Source organism: Equus quagga, chromosome 13 (assembly GCF_021613505.1).
Source record: "Equus quagga isolate Etosha38 chromosome 13, UCLA_HA_Equagga_1.0, whole genome shotgun sequence".
In the NCBI taxonomy this organism is placed as follows: Eukaryota; Metazoa; Chordata; class Mammalia; order Perissodactyla; family Equidae; genus Equus; species Equus quagga.
The window spans coordinates 44,503,110-44,521,430 of record NC_060279.1 but is presented as its reverse complement, the minus strand read 5'-3'; positions in this window follow the sequence as shown (position 1 = coordinate 44,521,430).

Sequence of the window (18,321 nt, the reverse complement as noted above, 5' to 3'; positions counted from 1 at the left end):
TTATTGATTGAGATTAAATGATCCTGAGGAGAGTGTAGGGGAAACGCTCTGTACAGCAAGCACTGAATAAAGGGTAGGATTCCTTTGGCCTAAGACTGCGAGATCCAGTGACTGGAGTACTCCCTCTCATCAGCTCATCCTTCTTGGCATGCAGTAAGCATTTGCATGCTGCGCTGCGGTTCGCATCGAGGAGCTCTGGGGACGAGGGCACAATTGTTGGAATGCCATTAAGGACAACCCATGGTGAGATTTAATTCACAAAAATTGTCCTAGAACTTTAGACTCTGATTCATGATTCCGCTGAGAGCCTGGGGAGCAGCAACTGCTTCAGTTTGTGACCCAACACGCTGATTTATAAACCATTTCTAGCTCTCCTCTTCACTTCGTGCAGCCATCCCGCAGATGACTTCAGTTGCAAGTAGAGGGGAAGCTGGGGACTGCGATTGAACTTTGCAATGAAGCGTTAACTGTCCTTCTGAACAGTGCTTTCTTCATAAATCCCAGGTCTCAAACATGGCAATTAAGAGAAGCCTGAGAAACAAAAGAGGCTTGTGTTCCAGCCTTCTTGTCCAACTGCTCACTGCTGAATCCTCTGTGCCTGTGTCTTGGCATCTGATTTCCGTCAACAGTCTCCTCCCACCCCTTTCTTAGTAACAAGCTCAGATCCTGGCAGCAAATGGCATGTGAAGCTGGGCACATTTTATTCCACATAGACAAGGTTATATAAATCTTCCTGTTTTAAAATAATTTCTTTTGCCCTTTATTTCCTTTCTGTACCTTTAGGAGTCTGCTTGGATTCCTAATAGGCCACATCCCTGGCTGGCTTTGTTCTCTGTTTCAAGTGAAACATGTTGATTCCCGTGATCTTTGTCCAGACATTCAAACGTTTCTCGAGGGCCTACTACATGGCAGTCACCCTCCCAGGTGCTGAGGTAATCAGATAGCTTGTCCATATTCTTTTAAGCCAGTTTTTTGTCCAAAAAATTCTACTTTTGACATTGCCCCCTTTAATTTTCTTTCTATTTTTAAAGAAAGGCATTGGCTTAGCTAAAAGACCTAGTCCAGGGTACTTACCCCCATTCCAAAGGGGTAATGCCATGAGACTGAGGCTGTCAAGTGCCCCCAATATGCCAGGCTGGTCACATTTCCTGCTCTCCCACGAGCTTCGGAGGCGTCCTCCTCCTTCCCTCTTGCTTGTGCCGTCTCGCTCCCCAAAGCGAGGCCAGCGTCATGACTCTTCAGGGAAGCTCCCCTGATCCCTCTGGTTTGTAGATGCTCCTCCCCCAGGCTCCCTGAGCCCACCGTTCTTGGAGAAAGCATTGCAGTTGCAATGTGAGCATTGATTTACTTGTCTGTCTCCCTCACTAGGGTAGAAGCCAGGCAGGGACCATGTCTGATTGGACTTACTATCCCCACTGTCTAATAGAAAAGTATGAAAAGAATGAATGAACGAATATGTACTGAGTACCTACTATGTACCAGTCACTGTACTAGGGTCTAGTGACACCAAAATCTTGTCTCCTTGAAGATTACAATCTAATAGAAAGATACACACCAGGTAAATAATCACATGTCACTACATAATCTTGAACTGATCAGTGCGTTGAAGGAAAAGAACAGGATGGTAGCAGGTTGTGTGGTGGGAGGACCCAGAGGTTGGATGAGCAGGACTCTTACCTGGGTAGGAATGGAGAGGGAGAGCTGGAGGTGCTTTGAGGCAGGAGACCCCGAGGGGTACTGAATGAGTCAATGGATAAGTGAGTGAGTGGAAGAGGAAAGGAAACCAGCTGCCTGGTCGTCATGGGCATCTGCTGCCTTGGCTTGTCCTGTGTCCCTTCTTCAGGTGACAGTACCCTGATTTCTTTTCTTGGGAATCCAAGCCTCCTTCATTCTCATCCTGACCGATGCCTCTTTCTAGCAATGGACACTTGACATTACCAAATTGGGTATGTCATCTCCCAGGCCTCCTCCCACACAATTAGTCTGGGGATGAATTTGGACCCAAGGCCAAGTCTGAGACAGTCTTGACAGAACTATAAAGAAAGACATGCATTTCTTTCAGCACTTGGGAGTTTGTGCTCAAGAGAGAAGGGAAGAGATAGATGGAGACAAATAAATTTCTGCTGATTGTTTTTTCAGCACCTGGATCCAGCCATGCCTGAAACTCACGTGGATATATTTGTGTCTAAATTCACATAAGTAAGGCTCTTAAAGCTGTTGATGAAACAATTCTCCCATCTTTTTATTTGGCTTAAGCTCATTTTCACAGGGCTTCAGTTGCTTGCAACTAAATGTGTCTTTATTAATACAATTATTTTAACTAATGTCACTCACTTGCTAAATCCAAATGGGAGTGGGGGAGACCAGCTAAAGCAATTGTGGAGGTCATTTGGCCAGGGGGAAGGGCAGCCCAAACACACCAATATTTCCTGCACCAGGAGGCATTCTCCCTAAACCTCTATGTTCCACAACTCTTCCCAAGGCACGCAGACCCTGGGGTCTGAATCGGTGTTTGAGTATCTAGCAACAAATGCCCTGAGGGAGGGCCTGTAGAGAGAGATACAAACTGGAACCTTCCCAGGTCTTGGCAGGGCAGGGACGCCCAGGTACCCTAGGTGCTGGAAAACCACACGCTGCGACTGTGTTGGAGGAATGTGCAACAAACCTCATTTACGAGTGGAGAGCTGGCAGGTGAACTGGCTTTTGCAGAAGTGTGAATCCTGAAGCTGCAGGGCCAGGCAAGCTGGGACTATCAAAGGCTTCTGTGAGCAACAGCTCTGGTGGGTCACAGCTGCCATCTAGTGCCAGATGTCACCTTTTGCAAGTTGTTTACTGGCTGTTTCCAGCTGGAAGGCCTTTTGAGGGCCAATTAGAGGCAGGAGGTCGTTACCTCTGCCTTCATATCAGGAAAAACCTCAAAATCAGACTTTCAGTGTTATCTCTAATTTAGCTTCTTATATGTACAGTCTCAGAGCCAAATTGACTGGATGGGGGAAAAGGGCAATCATGTCACAGTGTTAAACTTGTGTTTCATTCCAAAACTCTAGGGTACTATGAATTTCATAGATAAACAGATTAGATATCCAGGTAGGAATGGACGAATGGGTGGATGGATGGATAGATAGAGAGAGAGATATAATTTTAAACAATAACCCTGTGATGGTTATATTTACGATTCAGGGTTCTGGCAGGAAACAGGCAGCACACTCCAAAGGGCTGACTCGGGAGACTTTAATGAGGGCTACTCACAAAGGATCGGGAAGGGACTAAGAAACAGTCAAGACGGGAGAGGCGCGCTAGAGTTAGAGACAGTAGGAAGCCACTACCGCCAGCAGGCCTGATGGAGAAAAAGACAGAGAGGCCCCAGCAGGAGCTATTCCGGAGGAGAGGCCCACTTGACAGGTGCTGAGGCCTCAGCTGCTGGTTCTTGGTTGGGTTCCTGAGAAGCACACCCTAAGAGGGGGATTTAAGTCTCAGTGATTTATTAAGGAAGCACTCCCAGCGCAGACGGGAAGTAGAGTGGGAGAAACAGGGCAGAGAAGGTGAGAAAGCCAGGCGAGGCATGATTTCAGGCAAAGTCCTGGGGAGGGTAGCTTCAGCCTGATCCTGGAGGGGAACTTCGGAGGGTCGATCCTGTCTCAGAAGGTCTGCCTGGAGGCAGAGGCTTAGCAGTGAGGCTCTCGACTTGCCCGTGACCGGTCAGGTGGGAGGGGAGGAGAGGAAGCAGGGCATTCACTCCAGGCGCTGGGCGGTCTACACGTCCAGTGAGGATGAAGTGCTAACTGTGGGGCACTGAGAGCACCAGCTGTGCACAGCCGAAGGCGCTGGGAGCTGGAAGAGCGCACTGAAGATCAGTCCAAGGGCGTCCAAAGGGAGGTGGTGGAGCAGGGATCTCTGTCTCAAGGGGGATGGGAGCCTGTGAGATGTGACGTGTCTGTTGACTCCTGAAGGAGGAAGATGCTGAGATGGACTTTTATCTCTGTCTCCAAAGATGGACTTTTTGGAGTACAAGAGCTTTGTTTAGGAGAGAGGGCAATGCCTGTGAATGATGAACAGGGAGCCTCAGAGCACAATCAGATTTAATGTTCTCAGCCAATCCCAGCCAATGCCTCTGGACTCCCTGGAGCAAAGACTGTCCATTAGAGGACTCATGTATTGGGCAGAAGTGACAAGGCCCTAGTACCCCTACCATATGCAGTCATTGGCTGGTATTTGGCCAGGAAAGGCATGGATTCTGAAGGTGGTACAGCTGCAGGCTGTCAGTCAATGGTGCTCCTTGCAGCTGAATGGCAAGTTATTTTAGAAGGGAGATCCAAATGGGGCACCTCCACAGCTGCCACGCTACATGAAATGTAGTGTATTTGGTTGTCTCAGCCATCCCCCCAACACCACGAAGGAACAGCCTGCCTGCAGGGAGTACAAAAACAAGGGGCAGAGGGCAACATCTTTTTTCTCATTACCTAGACAGTTCTTTGTACTTATTTTTGTTATTGTTATTGTTTATAGACTATTCCTTTGTGGAAATTTGTAAAGTTTATAACAAAATAAAAGAATAAACATGAAATGAGAGGCATTGGTGGCTCACATGAGCACATGGATCCAGCTGTGCCTGAAGCCCATCATGTGCTTTGTTTTTTTGTTTTTTTTTTTTGTTTTTTTCTGCTTCATCTCCCCAAATCCCCTCCTGTACGTAGTTGCATATCTTAGTTGCAGGTCCATGTGCTTTGTTTTTTGGTTACGTGAGCCAATAAACACCCTTCTTGCTTAAGCCATTTTGAATTGAGTTTTTAATTTTGGCAAAAGAAAGATTCCTGACTGATGTACTCCCTGACCCTTACTTTACTTAACAGTAAAATGGGGCTCATGATACCACTTTGCAGGGTTTGGGGAGGAAGAGGGACAATGAATATAAAGCACAGGCACAGAGTAGATGCCCAGTACATAGTATTTAATCCTGTGAGAGGAAAAAGCAAAGGAGTGTCGACGAAAATAATCCATAACCAATCTATAAATGAAAATTTGGGCGAGTTTATTCTGAGCTTAAATCTTAGGGTTATAACCTGGGAGAGTCTTTCCACAAAGGAACAGAGCACTCCAAAGAAGTGGGGGTACACAGTGTGATTATATATCCTCAAAGAGGGTGTTTCACATATGATTGAAATGTCCCTTTTACAATAGTCACGAGGCTGCTCTGTTGGCACAGCGATGGATGGAAACAGCAGGTAGGTCACTGTCTCGGTGAACACAGCAGGGTGGCAGGTCTGTTGCCTTGAGCTGGGTGGTCACAGGTGAGTGCTGCAATCAGTTCCTAGCCTAAGGAAAGATGTTTAATCTTTAAGGAGATGCCAACGTTGGGAGGGGGAGAGAAGTTGCACCTTTATCTCAAGGGCCTTTGCTCTTGCCATAGGGAATCTCTAAAGCAGATATACAATGCATGCTCAATGCCTCAGTCAGGCCCTTTTGGAAAGACAAGGTCAGGCCGAATTAGGTTTACACCAAATGGCTTCCTCATATATTCCAATATATCCTATTACTTGCCATTTTTATTTGTCAGGAGGCACAGCAAGGTGTGGAACACCTCTGTGCCCAGGGCAGGCCAGTTGCGCTGAGTTCAGTGCTCGGTGATGGCTGGCACCTGGCTTGGACTGTCCAGAGGTACCCAGCTGTAAAGGAAGGCTGGCCTCTCGAGTTGCTTTGAGCCTGTGGCTTTTCTGCAGTGAGTGCTCTCTGACCGAGTGCCTTATTGGCCATGCAGGAGGAAAAGGAAAACTCTCTCAGGACAAAGATGAGGCTTCTCACCCTGTTTCTCCTTAAATGGACAGTTCTTTGTATTTATTTTTGTTATGATTGTTTATAGACTATTCTTTTGGGGAAATATGTAAAGTTTACAACAAAATTAAAAGAATAGACGTGAAATGACCACATGCAGCATTGTGATGATCCCAAAGCTTTTTAGAAAAAAACACAAGAGAGAACAAAGACCTCTAACTTATAACTCAGGAGATATTTTTTGTTTTCTGAGGGAAATGGAAAATTTTCTATTTTAAAGATCTGCTGAGCTTCCCACTGCTCGTCCTCTCCTACTACCAAAAATGTAAAAGCTTTAAAAGGCTCCTTGGTAGAGACTTTGTGATTTGAATGCAAAAACAATGACAGGAGTGGAGGTGGGGGCTGCTGCATCTCATTTCTCCCAATCTCCCTAAGGAAGTTCACATCCTAATTACAAAAGAGAACAAAGAGTAGCTTCTAATGGCCACTGCGTTTCATCAAGTACTTAATACCTGTTGTTAAAGAAGCTATGCCTGATCTAATTGGTATTGTGAGACCTGCAGCCACTTTAGAAAGATCCTGAGCAAAGGTAGAAATGGCATCAAAGGCAGTGAAAAGTGGACACTCCTGGCACCTATCCTAGTTCTTTCTTTCTGTCTTCAAGTTGTGGGGACCTGGAAATGGCCACCCCAAGATATGTCTCTTTGGCATCAGGATTATTTGAGGCTGGTTGCTTTTGATAAACTGGGACAGGGAAGGAGGCTCTGAGGAATGGAACTTGCCCTTTGTTAGGACATATTTACATTTGTAAGGTAAATCTCTATCTGTAGGGGGTGCCTCCCTCTCAGTACCAGGAAGAAGAAAGGAGATGACCTTCTCTCTAGAAACTCTTAACCAATACCAAAGGCAAGGACTTAAATCTGCATTTTATTGTGCTTGTCTGGTAACCTCCTGTAACTGACTTCCCTCCCCCTCCCAACTTTGGCATTTCTTTAAGGATTAAGCATCTTTCCTTAGGCTAGGAACTGATTGCTGCGCTCACCTGTGACCGCCCAGCTCCAGACTCTCCAGACAATCAACTTGCCTCCTGCTACGCCCACCGAGATAGCAGTCCACTACCTGCTGTGTCCATCAAGCTCTGTGCCGACAGGGCAATCTTGTGACTATTGTGGGAGGGACATTTCAATCACATGTGAAACACCCCGTTTGGGGGTATGTAACCACTCTGTGCACCCCACTTCTTCGGTGCCCTTTCTTCCTTTGGGAAGAAAAGCCCTGGGCCATGGTTCTTCATAAAGCTTTGTTTAATTTTCTCCTGCTATTCTGTCTCATGTGAATTTAATTCGTTCTCCGGCCAGACGAACCCACATTTAGGTAGAGGAAAAGTCTTCCTCCCTACAAAGTCAAGGATAGACTAGATAACTTCTGCTGGTGCTTGTCATTTTTATCTGAGTCTGTGGGACCCCAAAAGCCTACCTCTCATGTCACTTCATTTTTGGAGCCCTCTCCAGCATGCCCTGGAAGAAGCAGTTATTGCTTCTGTAGGGGAGGAGGACATTTCCTCTCCCCAAATGGGGGTTCGTCTGGCTGGAGAACGAATTAAATTCACATGAGACAGAATAGCAAGAGAAAATTAAACAAAGCTTTATGAGGAACCATGGCCCGGGGCCTTTCTTCCCGAAGGAAGAAAGGGCACCGAAGAAGTGGGGTGCACATAGTGGTTATATACCCCCAAACAGGGTGTTTCACATATGATTGAAATGTCCCTCCCACAATAGTCACAAGATTGCCCTGTCGGGCACAGTGCTTGATGGACACAGTAGGTAGTGGATCTGCTATCTCCGTGGGCGTAGCAGGAGGCAAGTTGATTGTCTGGAGCTGGGCAGTCACAGGTGAGCGCAGCAATCAGTTCCTAGCCTAAGGAAAGATGCTTAATCCTTAAAGAAATGCCAAAGTTGGGAGGGGGAGGAAAGTTAGTTACAGGAGGTTACCAGAGGAGCACAATAAAATGCAGATTTAAGTCCTTGCCTTTGGTATTGATTAAGAGCTTCCAGAGAGAAGGCCATCTCCTTTCTTCTTCCTGGTACAGAGAGGGAGGCACCCCCTACAGATAGAGATTTACCCTACAAATGCAAAGGTGTCCCAACAAAGGGCAAATTCCATTCCTCAGAGCCTCCTTCCCTGTCCCAGTTTATCAAAAGCAATCAGCCTCAAATAATCCTCATGCCAAAGAGACATATCTTGGGGTGGCCAATTTCAGGTCCCCACACTTCTTTTGGGTCCCAGCATCCAGGACGGCCCCCAATGATCCCTGCTTCCTGGGACACATGCCCTTATTTAGTACCCTCTCACACTGAATAAGGCTGACCTGTGTAACCAACAGGATATTACAGAAATGACAAAGTGTAATTTCTGAAGTTAAGCCATAAAACACATTGTGAATTCTTCTCGTTCTCTCTTGGATCACTTGCTCTGTGGAAGTGATATCGACCCTGATATCAGTGTCCCCACACTAAACCCAGCATATATGGGGTTAAAACCAAAACACTCATTCCCTGCTTACTCTCTGGCTTCCTGGCTCCAGAATCCACTATGCTCCATGGAGACAGACACCGTCAAGGACAAGCACATGGACTATCTCCTCCCCACAAAGAGATACAGACTGGTGGGAAAGCTTCTGACCAGCAAGGTCATGAGCTCCCTCCTCTCTGCAAGTGTCTCCAGGCCAAAGACAGGCTGGTGGGAAAGCTCCGACCAGCAAGGCCATATGCTCCCCCTCCCCTACCTAAAACCCCAAATAAAAACCCTTCCTTTTAGCTTTTTCGAGGAGTTTGGGATTTGAGCGTTAGCTGCCCTCTCTCCTTGCTCAGCGCTGTGCAAAAATAAAATTCCTACTTTCTTCCACCACACCCAGTGTCAGAGACTGGCTTGCTGTGCAACGGGTGAGTGAACTCACTTCAGGTTCGGTAACAGAAGGCCAGCTGCCACGTCATGAGGACATTCAAGTAGTCCTATGGAGAGGCCCACATGGTAGGAACTGAGGCCTCCCACTGTCAGCTAGTGTGGTAGTTGTAAAAGATGTCCACAAACTCCTTGATATGTGTCCCTTCAAGAGCTGGAGCTTAATTGCCTCCCCACCCTTAATTCCTTGAGTGTGGGCTGGACTCGTGGACTTCTCACGAGTAGAATATAGCAGACATGATGGTTTGTGACTTCTGAGACCTGGTCATGAAAGGAATTGCAACTTTACCCTTGTTCTCTTTCTTAGATCACTTGATTTGGAGGGAATCCACTGAAATGTCGAGGACATTCACACATCCCTGTGGATAGGGCCATGAGGTGAGGAGCCGGGGCCTCCTGCCAACAGGCATGTGAGTGAGCCATCTTGGAAGCATATCCTCCAGCTCTAGTCAGCCTTCAATCTTCAGATGGCTGCAGCCCTGGCTGACAGCTTGATTGCAACCTCTTCATGAGAGATCCTGTGCCAGAACCCACCCAGTTAAGCTACTCCCAAATTTATAATCATTTCAAATTTTAATTAACTTCAAAAATATATGGTTTAATATTATTAGCTAAATTAAGGAAGGAAAATTTACTTTATTTTCACCGTAATATGCAAAACAAACCTTACTGTCTTTGTTTTGTGTTTTGTTTTTGTTTTGTTAGTGAGACCCGCAAGCTGTTCTAGCAAGTTATTGCTAATGGGGATTGTAGGAACCCCCAATTTACAGCTGGTTGGTCAGAAGTAGAGGTGGTGACCTAGGACTTAGGACTGGCATCTGAAACAGGGGTGGTCTTATAGGACTTAGCCCTTACCCTGTGGGATCTCCAGGTAGTTAGTGTCAGAAATGAGTTGAATTGTAGGACATCAAGTTAGCATTGAGGGAGTTGGAAAATTGGTTGGCATGGGGAAAAAAAAACCCCACATACTTGGTGTCAGAAGTGGGAAATGCTATAGACTATATGATTCCATTTATTTGAAATGACCAGAATAGGTAAATCCGTAGAGACAGAAAGCAGCTTAGTGGTTGCCAAGAGATGGAGGAAAGAAATGGGGAGTGACTGCTAATAGGTATGGGGTTTCACTTGGAGTAAGGACAATTTCCTGGAACTAGATAGTGGTGATCTTGCACAATTCCGTGAATATACTAAAACCCACTAAATTGTATACTTTAAATGGCTTATGAATTACATCTCAGTAAACCTGTTACTTTAAAAAAGCCAAGAATAGCAGACATTCAATATCTCCCACACAAATATTACTACCGTTCAGTCTTCTTATAAAGTAGTACATGAGGTTACTAAGACAAAAAAATCATAGGAGTACATGTCATTGGTGAAATACTGCATCAAAGATATTTGTCTGGAAATATTGGGTGAACCTCTTGCGAAGAGGAATAGAAAAATAAAGCCAGCAAAGTATTTTTCATTGCAACTTGATAAATACACAGACATTGCTAAGATGTGCAATTTGAAAACAATGGTGATATAAAGGAAGAATTTTTTGCTGCTTCTCTGGTCACAAACAAAAAACTCTGAAGTGGGCACAACCATGAAAGATTATATTGTCAACAAATGCAGTTAGAGTTTAAGAATTCTGTAAAGTACGTTTTGATGGCACAGCTGCAACAGGAAAATACCCTGGAGTAGGGTACCAGATTAGCAAGGAAGGATCAGAGTATGAATTAAAACACTGATTCCTTCATTAAGAAAGTCAAGCTGTGGGGAGAAGATCCAAGATGGCGGTGTGAGTAGTCTTCTTTGTCTCTCCCCCTTCGAGTCTGCAACAAATTGGACATTCATCGCTCAACAAGGGATATCCATACAGCATCTCGGGACACCTGAGAGACCCATGCAGCTATACATTGGAAGGCGGCCAGACTTCCCTCCGGTAGGATGTGGAGATAGGGGGAAAATTGTCCGACCCCGACCGAGCAGCCTAGTACCTGCAAGCAGCTTTCTTTCAGCGGACGCCCCCGGAGCATCGGCACACACCTAGGGCAGGAGAGAGCGCACACCGGAGGAGCGACGGTGGAAACAGGTGACCAGAACCCCACCTAAGCCCCACGCAATTCCACCTAAATGCAGAGGGAGGCTTCAGAGTTGCACACCTGAGTCCGCAGAGAGAGCTTCTGCCTGCCATTGGCGGGGAGGCCCCGCCAGGTGTCCACGGTGCCTGGAGGGTCCTGGAGAGAGTCCCAAGTGGCACGGCAGCCCACCGGCTGCCACTGCCCACCCCACTGTCTGCCGGACAGGGCACAGGATTACCGGAGATCCCCTCAGAGAGGACGGGGCTGAGTGGAGCTCCAGCGGCCAGCTCCGCGGCCCTGGAGGGAAGCTCCGGAGCTCAGGCCAGGCAGCGGACAAAAGCCTCTGCCTGCCATTAGCAGAAAGGCCCCTCCCAGCATTCACAAGGCCGGGAAGGTCCTGGAGAGAACCCCAAGCAGTGCGGCAGCCCACCAGCTGCCGCTGCCCACCCCACTGTCTGCCGAGTGGGGCATAGGATTGCCGCAGATCCCCTCGGAGAGGACTGGGGCTGGGTGGAGCTCTAGCGGCCAGCTCCGTGGCCCTGGGGGGAAGCTCCGGAACTCAGGCCAGGCAGCGGACAAAAGCCTCTGCCTGCCATTAGCGGAGAGGTCCCGCCCAGCATTCACAATGCCGGGAAGGCCCCGGAAAGAATCCCAAACAGCGCGGCGGCCTGCCAGCTACCACTCCCTGCCCCACTGACTGCCGGGCAGGGCTCGGGACTGCTGGAGATATCCTGGGAGAGGACTGGGGCTGGGTGGTCCTCCAATGACCGGCTCCGTGGACTGGGGGGGAGACCTCAGAGTTCCGCCCCGGCAGCAGGCAAAGCCCCTACATGCCATTAGCGGAGAGGCTCTTCCCAGCATCCACAACACTGGGAGGGTCCCGGAGAGAAAAATACCAGGCAGGGCAGCAGCTGGCCAGCTGCCACTGAAATCAAAGTCTCCAGCTGTCCCCCAGACAGGGCAAAGGGCTCCCCAAGATCCTGGGGGAGAGAACTGAGACTGGGTGGAGCTCCAGCAACCAGGCTCCGTAGCCTAGGGGGAAACCCTTCAGTCTCACAACAGCCTCAGCGAAAGCCTCTGCACACCACTAATAGAGAGCACCCATCCGGCAGCCACAAGGCTAGAAGACCTCGGGACAAAAGTAGCATAGCTAGGCGAGCTAACCACATACTGCAGAAGATGCCAATAGCTCTGCTGTGACCCATAATGGACAAGTGAGATTTTGTGGGTGCTGACAGTGACGGAGCTGCAAATATAAGTGATCCTACCCCTGGCTGCTGGAAAAGCCCATAACACCGTGGCAGACCCTAAGGAGGGAGCACATCTAGGTGGTCTGCAACAGTAGGCACCAGCAGCTTGAAGCCCCCCCCCCCCGTGACAGCTCCCACAGCTGAAGAGGGAACCCACAGGACCACTGTGACTACGAGGAGGGGCCCAGGCCCAGTTAGCAACAGCTGATAGGCTTCCTGGATAGTGCAGTATAAACAGCTGCTCCCCCACCACACCAGTAGAAACAAGTGGAAGGAGTAACTAAACTCTATCTCTATGCAGAGGCACAAATCTACAACATCAAGCAATATGAAAAATATATTAAATCTCCAGAACAGAAGGAAAATAACAAATACACAGAAAACATTCCCAAAGAAAGTGAAATATGTAACCTAAATGACGACGACTTCAAAACAGCCATCATTAAAAAACTCAATGAGTTAAAAGAGAATTCAGATAGACAACTCAACGAGTTCAGGAGCTGTGTCACAAAAGAGTTTGATACTATAAAGAAGAACCAAACAGAAATACTGGAAATGAAGAACACAATAGAGGAGATTAAGAAAAATCTAGACGCACTGAACAGTAGGGCCGATAATATGGAGGAAAGAATTAGCGATTTGGAAGATAGGAATATAGATATGCTGCAGGCAGAGGAGGAGAGAGAAGTAAGACTAAAAAGAAATGAAGAAACTCTCCGAGAATTATAGGATGCATTTAGGAGATGCAACGTAAGGATTATAGGTATACTTGAGGGAGAAGTGAGGGAGGAGGGGGCAGAAAGCCTATTCAAAGGAATAATGGCTGAGAACTTCCCAAACCTGGTGAGAGAGATGGAACTTCATGTGTCAGAAGCCAATAGATCTCCAAACTTTATCAATGCAAGAAGACCAACCCCATGGCATATAGTAGTGAAGCTAGCAAAAGTCAGCAACAAGGAGAAAATACTAAGGGCAGCCAGGCAGATGAAATTAACCTACAAAGGAACCCCCATCAGGCTGTCAGCAGATTTCTCAGCAGAAACTTTACAGGCTAGAAGAGAGTGGAATGATATATTAAAAAATCTGAAGGACAAAAACCTACAACCGAGAATTCTCTACCCCATGAAAATATCCTTCAAATGCGATGGAGAAATAAAAACTTTCCCAGATAAACAAAAATTAAGGGAGTTCATTGCCACAAAACCTCCTCTTCAGGAAATCCTCAGGAAAACCCTCATTCCTGAAAAATCAAAAAAAGGGAAGGGCCTACAAAACCAAGAGCAAAGGAGATAAGTAGAAGGACAACAACAGAGAGTAGCAGCTCTCCATCAGAACAGATTAAACTATGGGACGAGAAACAAAGGAAATTGAAGAAAACTGGAAAACAAGACATAAAATGGCAGTGGTAGGCCCCCACATCTCAATAATCACTCTAAATGTAAATGGTCTGAACTCCCCAATCAAAAGACACAGAGTGGCAGGATGGATCAAAGAACAAGACTCAACAATATGCTGCCTCCAGGAAACACACCTCAGCCCCAAAGACAAACACAGACTCAGAGTGAAGGGATGGAGAACAATATTCCAAGCTAATAATGAACAAAAGAAAGCAGGTGTTGCTATACTAATATCAGACAAAGTAGACTTCAAAGCAAAACAGATAAAGAAAGACAAAGAGGGACAGTATATAATGATAAAAGGGACTCTCCACCAAGAAGACATAACACTTATAAATATATATGCACCCAACACAGGAGCACCAAAATATGTAAAGCAACTCTTAACAGAACTAAAAGAAGACATTAACAAAAATACAATAATAGTAGGGGACCTCAACACACCATTAACACCAATGGACAGAACATCCAGACAGAAAATCAACAAGGAAATAATAGAATTAAATGAAAAATTAGACCAGATGGACTTAATAGATATATATATATAGAACACTTCATCCAAAAACAGCAGGATACACATTCTTCTCAAGTGCGCATGGAACATTCTCAAGGATAAACCATATTTTGGGAAACAAAGCATGCATCAATAAATACAAGAGAGTTGAAATAATATCAAGCATCTTTTCTGATCATAATGCTATGAAACTAGAAATCAACTACAAGAATAAAGCAGAGAAAGGTGCAAAAATGTGGAGACTAAACAACACGCTTCTGAACAAACAATGGATTATTGAAGAAATTAAAGAAGAAATCAAGGATTATCTGGAGACAAATGAAAATGAGAACACGACATACCAAATCATTTGGGATGCAGCAAAAGCAGTCCTAAGAGGGAAATTCATTGCAATACAGGCTCACCTCACTAGACAAGAAAAAGCTCACGTAAGCAACCTCAAATGACACCTAACAGAATTAGAAAAAGAAGAACAAACAAAGCTCAGAGTCAGCAGAAGGAGGGAAATAATAAAAATAAGAGCAGAAATAAATGATATTGAAACAAAAAAGACAGTAGAAAGGATCAATGAAACAAAGAGTTGGTTCTTCGAAAAAATTAACAAAATCGACAAACCCTTAGCCAGGCTCACCAAGAAAAGAAGAGAGAAATCTCAAATAAGTAAAATTAGGAATGAGAGAGGAGAAATCACAACAGATACCAATGAAATACAAGGGATCATAAGAGAATACTATGAAAAACTATATGCCAACAAATTGAACAACCTAGAAGAAATGGACAAATTCCTAGACTCCTACAACCTCCCCAAACTGAATCAGGAAGAAATGGAGAATCTGAATAGGCCAATCACAAGCAAAGAAATAGAAACAGTAATCAAAAACCTCCCCAAAAACAAGAGTCCAGGACCAGACGGCTTCTCTGGAGAATTCTACCAAACATTCAAAGAAGATTTAATACCTGTCCTTCTCAAACTATTCCAGAAAATTGAGGAAGATGGAGTACTCCCTAACACATTCTATGAAGCCAACATCACTCTGATCCCCAAACCTGGCAAGGACAACATAAAGAAGGAGAGCTACAGACCGATATCACTGATGAACATAGATGCAAAAATCCTCAACAAAATTGTGGCAAACCGAATACAGCAATACACCAAAAAGATTATACACCATGATCAAGTGGGATTTATACCAGGGACACAGGGATGGTTCAACATCCTCAAGTCAATCAACGTGATACACTACATTAACAATATGAGAAACAAAAACCACATGATCATCTCAATAGATGCAGAGAAAGCATTCGACAAGATCCAACATCCGTTTATGATAAAAACCCTCAATAAAATGGGTATAGAAGGAAAGTACCTCAACATAATAAAGGCCATATATGACAAACCCACAGCTAACATCATACTCAACAGACAAAAACTGAAAGCCATCCCTCTGAGGACAGGAACAAGACAAGCGTGCCCACTTTCACCACTCCTATTCAACATAGTACTGGAGGTGTTGGCCAGAGCAATTCGGCAGGAAAAAGAAATAAAAGGAATCCAAATAGGTAATGAAGAAGTAAAACTCTCGCTGTTTGCAGACGACATGATCTTATATACAGAAAACCCCAAAGAATCCACAAAAAAACTATTAGAAACAATCAACAACTACAGCAAAGTAGCAGGGTATAAAATCAACATACATAAATCAGTAGCATTTCTATACATTAACAATGAACTAACAGAAAAAGAACTCAAGAACTCAATCCCATTCACAAACGCAACAAAAAGAATAAAATACCTTGGGATAAATTTAACCAAGGAAGTGAAGGATTTATACAATGAGAAGTACAAGACTTTCTTGAAAGAAATTGACGACGACATAAAGAGATGGAAAGACATTCCATGCACATGGATTGGAAGAATAAACATAGTTAAAATGTCCATACTACCTAAAGCAATCTACAGATTCAAAGCTATCCCAATCAGAATCCCAAGGGCATTCTTTTCAGAAATTGAACAAAGAATCCTAAAATTCATATGGGGTAACAAAAGACCGCGAATTGCTAAAGCAATCCTGAGTAAGAAAAACAAAGCTGGAGGCATCACAATCCCTGATTTCAAAACATACTACAAAGCTACATTGATCAAAACAGCATGGTACTGGTACAAAAACAGGTCCACAGATCAATGGAACAGAATTGAAAGCCCAGAGATAAAACCACACATCTATGGACAGCTAATTTTCGACAAAGGAACGGAGGGCCTACATTGGAGAAAAGAAAATCTCTTCAACAAATGGTGCTGGGAAAACTGGACAGCCACATGCAAAAGATTGAAAATTGACCATTCTTTTTCACCATTCACCAAAATAAACTCAAAATGGATCAAAGACCTTAAGATTAGGCCTTAAACAATAAGTCTTCTAGAAGAAAATATAGGCAATACACTCTTTGACATCAGTTTCAAAAGACTCCTTTCGGACACTGTAACTAACTCCTCAGTTGAGGGAAACAATAGACGAAATAAACAAATGGGATTTCATTAGACTGAAGAGCTTCTTCAAGGCAAGGGAAAACAGGATTGAAACAAAAAAACAGCACACTAATTGGGAAAAAATATTTACAAGCCACTTATCTGACAAAGGCTTAATCTCCATAATATACAAAGAACTCACACAGCTTAACAACAAAAAAACAAACAACCTGATCAAAAAATGGGCAGAGGACATGAACAGACATTTCTCCAAAGAAGATATAAGTATGGCCAATAGACACATGAAAAAATGTTCATCATCGCTAATCATAAGGGAAATGCAAATCAAAACTACACTAAGATATCACCTTACACCCGTTAGATTGGCAAAAACATCCAAAACCAAGAGCGACAAATGTTGGAGAGGTTGTGGAGAAAAAGGAACCCTCATACACTGTTGGTGGGAATGCAAACTGGTACAGCCACTATGGAAAACAGTATGGAGATTTCTCAAAAAGTTAAAAATAGAAATACCCTATGACCCAGCCATCCCATTACTGGGTATCTATCCTAAGAACCTGAAATCAGAAATCCCAAGAGTCCCATGCACCCCTATGTTCATCGCAGCATTATTTACAATAGCCAAGACGTGGAACCAACCTAAATGCCCAGAAACTGATGATTGGATAAAGAAGATATGGTATATATACACAATGGAATACTACTCAGCCATAAAAAAGGACAAAATTGGTCCATTCGCAGCAACATGGATGGACCTCGAGGGTATTATGCTAAGCGAAATAAGCCAGGCAGAGAAAGATGAACTATATATGACCCCACTCATAGGTGGAAGATAACATATAGACAAGGAGAACTGATCGGTGGTTACCAGGGAAAAGGGGGCGTGGGGGTAGGGCACAAAGGGGGAAGTGGTGTACCCACAACAAGAGTAACAATAATGTACAACTGAAATCTCACAAGGCTGTAATCTATCATAATCTTAATAAAAAAAAAAAAGACAAAAATAAAAAGAAAATCAAGCTGTGAAAAAAATGTCAGCTGAAGTAAATAGTGCCTTTAGGGATGTAGAAAAAATTGTGAATTATGTAAAAATGAATACATTAAACTCAAGATTATTCCTTTTATTAGGTGATAATATGGAAGCTGATCACGAACAATTGATATTGTACATGATGATAGCTTGTAGCAAGTCTCCAGTGATGGTCCCGGAATGGACCAGGCCTCCTGGTATTTACAGTCAATCATCATTGTTTGTGGATTGCCTATTTACAAATTTGCCTACTCGCTAAAATTTATTTGTAACTGCAAAATCAATACTTGCAGTGCATTTGTGGTCATTCGCAGACATGCTCAGAGTGGCCAAAATTGGAGTTGGCTGGTGTGCACATTCCCACCTAAGGTGGAACAAGGTGACAGTTCCGTCTTCTTGTTTCAGCTCTCATAGTGTAAACAAGTGTCCCTTTTGTGGTCTGCTTAGTGATACATTGTTTGCATTTTGTGCTTTTTGTTGGTGATTTTGCTGTTTAGAAAAGTGCTGAAGAGCTGTCTACTGTTCCTAAGCCCAAGAAGGCTGTGATCACCTTATGGAGAAAACACATACATGTTAGATAAGCTTTGTTCAGGCATGAGTTATAGAGCTGTTGGCCATGAGTTCAGTGTTAATGAATCAACAATATATAGTAAGTATATAGTAAATAAGGTGTCTTTAAACAAAAACACACATATAAAAAGGTTATGGATTAATCAGTTGACAAAAGTGTGACCAGAGACTTAAGGAACCTACCCTGTATTTCTCCTGGGAGCAGTGGTTCACTAGTCACTAATTCAGAGTTCATGGTGACGTTTTAGAACCTAACTACTGCAAATAATGAGA